This window comes from Schistocerca cancellata, chromosome 3 (genome assembly GCF_023864275.1).
Source record: "Schistocerca cancellata isolate TAMUIC-IGC-003103 chromosome 3, iqSchCanc2.1, whole genome shotgun sequence".
In the NCBI taxonomy this organism is placed as follows: Eukaryota; Metazoa; Arthropoda; class Insecta; order Orthoptera; family Acrididae; genus Schistocerca; species Schistocerca cancellata.
In genome coordinates this window covers 64,081,823-64,091,424 of record NC_064628.1, presented here as the reverse complement: position 1 = coordinate 64,091,424, position 9,602 = coordinate 64,081,823, and the positions used below count along the sequence as shown (strand labels likewise).

The following is a 9,602-nucleotide window of genomic DNA, read 5'->3' as shown; positions in this document are numbered from 1 at the left end:
ACAATTTTGTAAGTGCATTAACATGAATAACAGCATTTCGGAAATTATCGAAGGAAAGACGAGAACGAGAAGCCAATGTTCTAAAAACGCTTGGAATAGTAGATAAATTTTTCGGAAAAAATGTTGCAGGTTCGACTTTGAGTTCAAGTAGTATGGATGATATTTCTGGCACTGCACCTGTTGCAAAAGAAGTGTGTCCTACAGCATTTTTTGCTCTCTTCTCATTTTAACTTTTTAGGTTTTAAAGAAACTGCTCTTACAAGCGACAAAAATTATTAATGTTGTTAAGTAACTTCCTAGTTTAAATAAGCCTTACGTACGAAATTCGATAATGAAAGCTTGGAAATATACATAGTTTACTTGGTGAGTGAATGGAAATTTAACTTGGGTTCTTGTCTGGTATCATCTTTATGATTGTTCAAAATATTTTGAAGTAAGCTGTCAGGACGGCGATCTACAATATTTGATTGTTCAAAATATTTTGAAGTAAGCTGTCAGAACGGCAATCTACAATACAATGTTTGAAACGTTCTTATGCCGAAAATGTTGTTGGCTTCTACTTAACCCTACCATATTTTCCCCGTGAAAATACCGGGACCCCTGAAAAGCTGTGATAAACTAATCAGCAGTTTCTTAAATACTGTAACATGTGTGGGCTTCAGTGTGTAAAACCCGAGTCTACTTAAATTTCTTGTAGAAAGTATGGGGAAGTATCAAGTCAACCCTCGATTATTGGAATTAATGTGAAAGCTCTGTGGTCTTCAATATCTGAACTTTGATTTAATGACACACGCTTAACAAAACATGTCGATAATGGGAATGTTTTACATTTTCAAACACATGTTTATACGAGAAGAACGTAAGCAGAATATTTAATAATGTATGAAATACACTTTTCACAAGAGTTTAAAAATTTTGTTTATTTATTTACTTATTTACTTTTCTGGTGAAGTAAGAAGAAGAAACCAACTTTCGTTTGTCTCATTTATTGTGCTGCAGCGTGCACGATATCAAAGTTCCCACTCTGGGCAATCGAATAGTATGTGGCATTGCAAATTTTATATTAAACTTCTTAACTAAGCTTTTTTTCTTCGAGGAAACGTTATTTTTATTTTGTGTTGGAACAAAAGGTGCATTTGGGTGTAGACACAACAGAAGTGTTCACACAAATGACAACACACCACATTAACTGCCAACAGGACTACTTAAATTGAAACAAGTGTTCAGTTTATAGTGCTGTGGAATGTGGGAAAAAACCGTAAATTGGCATTCATAAGAAGAAGAACAACACCAAAAATGCAACAGGAGCGTAATATGTAAGAAATTGTCCATGCAACCTGCCACTGATGATGCCTTGCAAAAAATAAAGGCGAAACGCGTAGGGCGTTAAAATTGTGTTTTATTCAGTTGCTGTCAGACGGTCCATAAGTAAAAATTATCAGTATACCGTAATAGGACTGCTTAAACTTTGTAGTCTGTCTTCTCTGCCGCGCGGGATTAGCCGAGCGGTCTCAGGAGCTGCAGTCATGGACTGTGCGGCTGATCCCGGCGGAGGTTCGAGTCTCCCTCGGGCATAGGTGTGTGTGTTTGTCCTTAGGGTAATTTAGGTTAAGTAGTGTGTACGCTTAGGGACTGATTACCTTAGCAGTTTAAGTCCCATAAGATTTCACACACATTTGAACATTTTTTGTCTTCTTTGCTCACAGAAACCGCTAAAATGTTGTAAGAATAAGTGGGATAAGAATCGATCCAACACACCTCGCTGCATGAAACTGCAAAAATTATTTGCTTTTTAAATTAGAAAGACAGTGTCAAGAATATTCAGAACAGATTTGCGTCCCAGCTAAAATTCCGGCGACGCGAGAAACAGAAGCCAAAAAAGGGACTGTCCCGTTTTCTTTAGGAGACGAATTCCAGCCGGCAGGTGTGGTTTTACTGTTCAGTGACAACAGAGAAACAGGCGGCAATGAAATTAAATTATTCTTCATTGTCGTTCTTTCATAGCACACTTACGTCGAGTAATCCGAGTTGGTCAGTTCATAGCTCCGACTTGAAAAATCTTTGTGCTCGTGTGCCGTGTTTAAAGTAGAAAGCTTTGTGCTGATGTGCTGTATAGTACGATTCGAACTGGGTACAGTCTTTCTTTCTTTCCTTTTACAATTTTTTTTGTTTTTTTTTTGTTTTAACTGTTGGTTGACAATTTTGTAAGTGCCTTAACATGAATAACAGCATTTCGGAAATTATCGAAGGAGAGGCGAGAACGAGAAGCCAATGTTCTAAAAACGCTGGGAAGAGTAGATAAATTTTTCGGAAAAAATGTTGCAGGTTCGACTTTGAGTTCAAGTAGTATGGATGATATTTCTGGCACTGTACCTGTTGTAAAAGAAGTAAATATAGACGAAACAAAAGTTAAAAATGTAGAAAAGCAAATTGTTCCTCATTTCGAGCTTCACAAAAAAGTAAGTGTCGAGTCAGATATTACAAAAAGAAATAACGTCATTATCGATGATCCTGCAGAATGGTGTGTCAATGAATCAACTATCAACATTCTTTTACAATGTGGCATTAATCAAATTTGTAATGGTGATTTTTCCAATTCAAGAAGATCAATAGGCGACAAAACCAGGTATTTGAACAGAAATGTATTTTGCTGAAAACTTTTAAATGGTGAATCAACTTTGTATGATTCCTGTACCACCGGTGCTGTTTTTTGTGCACCATGTAAATTGTTCGGAGGTAAGGCTATGATTGCTGCTAATGGTATTGCAGATTGAAAAATATTTCTAATATTTCATCTCATCATGTGAATTCACTTGAACACAAAAATTCTGAGTTATCACTCTTAATAAGAAAAAAGTCACTTGGAACAGTAGATAACCATTTCGAGTCATATGTTGAGACAGAAAAAATGTACTGGCGCAGTGTGTTGAAAAATGTGTTTGCAGTAGTGAAGAAGCTAATAAGTTCTGGACTTCCCCTACGTGGACACGTTGAAAGATTCCATTCATTACATAATGATCAATTTATGATGTCTCTTTAACTATTTATGATGTCTCTTGAAGTTATAGCTGAGTTTGATCCTTTTCTCACAGAGCACGTTTAACGATATGGAAATCCAGAGCAGTGACATACATGTTATCTTTCTTCAACAATCTGTGATGAAATAATAGACCTTATTTCTGAACGAATAAAAAGAATTATCATAAATGAAATAAAACAGGCTGAATATTTCTCTAAAATAGAAGATTCTACTGTGAAAATTTCACATATTGATCAATTACGTTTCATATTAAGATACTGTATGTGAACGAGAATGTGGAGATAGAATCTTTATTACACCTCAAATTTAGAACTAAATCTTTCAGATTGTATCTGTTCGCTTGTTGGCATGGGAAGTGACATGACTTTGGAGAAAAATTATCTTCCCCCTCCGTGAAAACTTAAAAAGCCAGTAATTGGCGGTTTCTTTTATTTTCCAGAGATGCAGATTTCTCAACTTTAGCGCTGGTTCGACATGAGTTTGTGCTGTCGTGTAGGAGGGGAGACTTAGCGCCTCTAGAGCCTTGTGATTGGCTCAAGATGGCGTTAAGGCAGTGTCGTTTCCTGCACTTTGTGGAATGACAGATTTTTTTTTTTCTGAAGAGGTGCAAAGCCCTCGTGTGCTGGACTTTGGTCTGGTAGGAGACTTCATGCCCTGGCATGTGTGGTTGGTGCTTGGGATCTGTTCTGAGACTGACTTCACTTGCAAGTAGTTTAGAATGGGGAGCCTGTGGTGAAGTTTTTACTGTACCGATAGTGTGACTTCAAACGTCTCGGACTACTCGTTTGCCGAGGGCACACTTAATCGTTTCTGGTTTACCAGCCTCGACGTTTCGTACCCTTTTGTGCTCTGTCGTATAAGGAGCCAAATTGGTCCTTAGTACGACCAGCGAACGGGTGTGTCACACACTGAAATCTACCGTGATTTCAGGGCTCTGGCAGAGAGTAAATTGCGATCCGTGGCTGCGATCGATTCACAGGTGCCACCTCACGCCTCACCTCCGCCGCACACATACCGCCAGCTGCAAGTTACATCACAGCACAAAGCAAACAGAGTAACGTACTGCTGCTCCGTCATTGTCAGGGTGTACAGATCTCAATCGCCACTTGCTCTCAGCTGCACCTATGTAGTGAAACAATAGTAGATTTAATCGAAGTCTGCTCAGTGTCAGATTAATTCAGACTGCGTTATCCACATTTTTAGGGCCAGAGTACTTGACTCACTTTTGGCACCCAGGATCCTTGTCCATTGTACTCTTCAACCATCTGTTAGTTGTTTACGGCATTCAATCAATAACTTGTTTAGCATAATTTATGTCTGTCTTTGTTTTCTCGCAGTACTCGACAACTTGTATGCCAGATGAGTGAGGAGGAAGGAAAGATATGGAACACTGCTGGACTCCATCACAGAGTTCAGTAACCTTGAGAACACTTCACCTGATGATATTGCTGAACGTGTAGCAAAACTCCAAGCGTCATATGAAACAGATTTTAAGCCTTCCTTCCCTAGTGAATGCGTAAATTTTGCGGAACTTTTGAAATCTTCTGAGATTAGTGATATACCAGTCGGAATGAGTAAATTTTTACGAACAGAGAGGTTACAGTCCGTGCTCCTGAATGCTGACATTGCTCTTAGAATATTTCTATATATGGCAATTACAAATTGTTCAGCAGAACGCTCGTTTTCGGCTCTTGAAAGACTGAAATCGTACCTACGTTCTAAGTTGTCTGAGGAGGGATTGAACGCCCTGTCCATTCTTCAAATCGAAGCCAACCTCGTAAATGATAACCGTCTGAACTATGAAGATATGATTAACGAGTTTTCTGCTGTCAAAGTCAGATGCAGACTTTGCTGACTGGTGAGTTTATTTATTCATATTAGTTTTAAAAATATAAGATTATAATGTGATTTTTATTATAGCTTAGAGCGCATTCACTGAATTTACAAACAACGTATTACCTGTTTATTTTACAATTGCCGATGACAGAACTCGGAACCAAACCTCGTTTACGTGCAGGCGTGACCGAAGGCGCCCGACAACACTAAACAATACCGGAATGACTCAGGCCGCTCGGAACTGTACAGTCAAGTCATACTGATACTGTAGTATATTACATCTGACGCGTATTCTTGGCGTCTGCTGAAAAGTGTGTGTGTGTGAAATCTTAGGGGACTTAACTGCTAAGGTCATCAGTCCCTAAGCTTACACACTTTTTTTTTTGGTCATCAGTCTACTGACTGGTTTGATGCAACCCGCCACGAATTCCTTTCCTGTGCTAACCTCTTCATCTCAGAGTAGCACTTGCAACCTACGTCCTGAATTATTTGCTTGACGTATTCCAATCTCTGTCTTCCTCTACAGTTTTTGCCCTCTACAGCTCCCTCTAGTACCATGGAAGTCATTCCCTCATGTCTTAGCAGATGTCCTATCATCCTGTCCCTTCTCCTTATCAGTGTTTTCCACATATTCCTTTCCTCTCCGATTCTGCGTAGAACCTCCTCATTCCTTACCTTATCAGTCCACCTAATTTTCAACATTCGTCTATAGGACCACATCTCAAATGCTTCGATTCTCTTCTGTTCCGGTTTTCCGACAGTCCATGTTTCACTACCATACAATGCTGTACTCCAGACGTACGTCCTCAAAAATTTCTTCCTCAAATTAAGGCCGGTATTTGATATTAGTAGACTTCTCTTGGCCAGAAATGCCTTTTTTGCCATAGCGAGACTGCTTTTGATGTCCTCCTTGCTCCGTCCGTCATTGATTATTTTACTGCGTAGGTAGCAGAATTCCTTAACTTCATTGACTTCGTGACCATCAATCCTGATGTTAAGTTTCTCGCTGTTCTCATTTCTACTACTTCTCATTACCTTCGTCTTTCTCCGATTTACTCTCAAACCATACTGTGTACTCATTAGACTGTTCATTCCGTTCAGCAGATCATTTAATTCTTCTTCACTTTCACTCAGGATAGCAATGTCATTAGCGAATCGTATCATTGATATCCTTTCACCTTGTATTTTAGTTCCACTCCTGAACCTTTCTTTTATTTCCATCATTGCTTCCTCGATGTACAGATTGAAGAGTAGGGGCGAAAGGCTACAGCCTTGTCTTACATCCTTCTTAATACGAGCACTTCGTTCTTGATCGTCCACTCTTATTATTACCTATTGGTTGTTGTACATATTGTATATGACCCGTCTCTCCCTTACACACTACTTAACCTAAATTATCCTAACGACACACACACACACACACACACACACACACACACACACACACACACACTCATGCCCGAGGGAGGACTCGAACCTCCGCCGGGACCAGCCGCACAGTCCACGACTGTAGCGCCCAAGACCGCTCGGCTAATCCCGCGCGACTCGGCTGAAATGCGTAGTTATCGCGGAAATGTACGTTATCGGAGAGTGCGCTCAGGTGAAAAAGTGTTAATAAATAAGATAGTTCAGTTCTGTCGATAAATACGTAAAATCTTTGCTAATACCGTTAGAAAGAGCTATGGTGAGAGCAGTAGCTGCAGTACAAAACTGTTCTGCTCTTACGTGGATTAAAGCTATTGTGTACACTTATTACGCAGCATCTAGCTACACAGACCATAATGCTTTACACGTTAACTATTGGATTATAAAATAAATTTGATTTTTCCTCACTACTCTGTAAAATTATGTACTAGCAAATCCAGTTCTGTGTTTGTACGTCTGTATTTAGTTATTAGTTCGTGCACCGAAATCTCTATTTCATTTCATTTCTTACGCTTTCCCATAGATTCACTTATTAATAGCGAACGTGTTTTTTATGTGTTACACATTCAAGTTATGAGATCGTAAAACCACAGCTTAATTTTAATTTTGAACGCGTCTCTGTAAATGCACGTATTAATTTCTACTGTATGACACGTTCGCTTCAATTTTTAGATCAACAACTTTTTTGTTTTCATTTTCAACGGTTTCGTGTAAAACAACACATTAAAAGTGAATGTATATCAAAAATTCGTTGTCTCCTACACGCTCTGCTGAATTTTTAGGCCACAAAAGAAAAGTTATTTTCCTTGTGTTCGTTTCTGTTGTCTTTCAACACAGGAGTGTATTAATACAATGCAGTTTTAAGTTTGTTTCATCTGCTACCGTACACCAAGTACAGTTCAGGAACCATATTACATTTTGATTGAGCGCGAGTAGACCGCTGACGCGTCCTTCAGAACAACGAATAGCAGAGTACAGAAACAGCTCACAGCGCTCCCACCGAAAACGGCAGTTGTGAAGTGATCCGGTAATAGTTATTACTCAGACTAAAACAGTTTTTTTTGGGAGGGGGGGGGGCGCATATAATATGGTGTCTACGGGCGCAAAATTTTTAAAACCGCCACTGGACACATGATATGTCCGGAGTATCCTGTCTTAATGCCCACGACAGAAGTTAACACCATTCTCATATTCGTTTCCTTGCAGCGCGTGATGGAGAGAGATGTGATAGGGATGGAGCCAATGAAGAATGCTTAGGACGCTTCCTCGCGCGGGTGTTAACGCGCGGCCCGACTGCAGCAGCAGCAACAATATTAATTTCCCCTCTTCTGCAGTCATTTGTTTTCTTCCGTTACATTGTGTACGTCTTACACCACCATTTTCACGTAACTGGCTGAAGAGTGTGATAATTGCTGGGATGGTTGGCGTCTTTTAGGATATGTTGCCGCATGCACGTGCAAGAAATGCATTCTTCCTGCACTCTCCATACACTGTGAGCTTGCTGGCTTTTGTCTACACTGGTAAATCCCATCGTCCACTCACGACCCACTCCTTGTACTGTCACAAACTGACTGACTAGCAGGTCACAATGCACTCAGGGAACACACAAACACAGTGTAAGCAAACAGAACAACATACTGCCCAGAAACTACTCGGGTTGAACGGCGCAGAACAAGTGTAGATGTGGAAACTTTTCAGAGTACGATATCTCTTTAAACTACTCGCTCTACAGTCCTGCGACAAGTAACACTGACATTCTACCATACTTTTAGTTTGTTAATGTGTATGTTTGCACAAAAAATACATTTTCTAAGTATTATTACAATCTGTTTATTGGATAACAATACGAGCCTCTGACTACCGATCCATTCTGTGAAAATCGCACATCAGTAGCACTTTCCACTTCCGCAATATTCGAGGTGCAAATTTTTGGTGATTCACCCTGTATATTTGGCCACACACGACCGTAAAAAGCCGGACATATTCGGCCGAAGCCGGGCACTTTGCAACCCTAGACACGACAGCTGCCTCATCTCCGAATAGTGATGTTGGAACTATCGCAAGGAAACAATTTCGTCAGTGCCATGTGCTAATTCCGTAGCAGAGAGAATGAACAGGATTGATACAATGTTACTCTCTCTCAGGTCGCGCTAAATACACATGTATCGCCTACGATTACTTTCTGTCCATGACAGAGCGCTATGTTTGGAGTGTTACGAAAATCTCTCTGTTCTGAGAATTTCAGATGGTAATTTTACATGTTTTTTTTTAAGGTTGTCCGTGGAACTGAAGCGAATGCCAGTCTGATGTTAAAGGACGCGTATCGGATTACAAAGAAGATTACAGTATTCACACACGCACAGACAGCCGTCTCACGATTCGTGCTTAAACGCAACACTAATATCATTTAAGGCATAGTAAAACTTCAATCACAGTGTGTTGTATCAAAGGTATACTGAAAGTTAACAGCGTGTGACCATGGTGTATGCCGCTCGGTGGATTATGGTCGTTCGGTAAAAAGAGAAGAGTTAAGTTCCTTATGAATAGTTTTGACGAGATCTTTAGGGATTCTCTCATTCTTTTCTCGTTATGTAATTCCAGTATGCGATCTGATGTATTCTTTTCGTAGCTCTCTGTTCAATATTTTCATGGCAACACTTCTCACCGGTAACGCATCTATTGCAACATTCTGCGCAATAACCTCATAAACCGAAGTGCATTTCACGCACCTGTACTAAATTACGAATCTGTTTCTCATTCTGTTGTTGACAGTGTGTAAAAACATGAAAAAATGTATTTCTGTAATTAATTACTTATGTGAAGAATGCAGTATGTGAGCAGAGAAAGTCACTGGACAAGCGTGTGAACCAAAGATCGAGAAATTCAGAAAGTCATATCAACATTCAGCATTATGCATAAACTTCGTAGTACGCATTTGAGACGACATACAAACAACATAAAAAAAGCGAACTGCAACAAATGTAACTAGTAGTTTTGGCTTGTGGAACCAAAGCTTCTCGTGCTCCCATGTGGTCTAGTGGCTAGGATAGCTGGCTTTCACCCAGCAGGCCCGGGTTCGATTCCCGGCATGGGAAAATATTTTAATATCTTTGTTAATTTACCTGTCAACCCCGGATTCTTCAAAGAGTCGAACCACTACCCTAAAACAACTTCAAACGTCTGATTACTTTACAAATCACTTCATGTGTTATTTGACGTTAAGCATGTAAGCTAATAGAAAAGGTTTGAAACTATGCTTAAAGTTTGTTGGAACTCGCTAAGTGCTCTAATTCTCGAATAC

At 39.8% G+C, this 9,602-nt stretch overlaps 1 non-coding gene across 1 annotated transcript; it reads left to right on the top strand.

Moving 5' to 3' along the window:
- The first annotated feature begins 9,324 nt into the window (after positions 1 to 9,324).
- On the top strand, positions 9,325 to 9,396 carry Trnae-uuc (transfer RNA glutamic acid (anticodon UUC)). Its single transcript has one exon. It is a non-coding gene; the product is annotated as a tRNA-Glu (tRNA).
- The last annotated feature ends 206 nt before the right edge of the window (positions 9,397 to 9,602 follow it).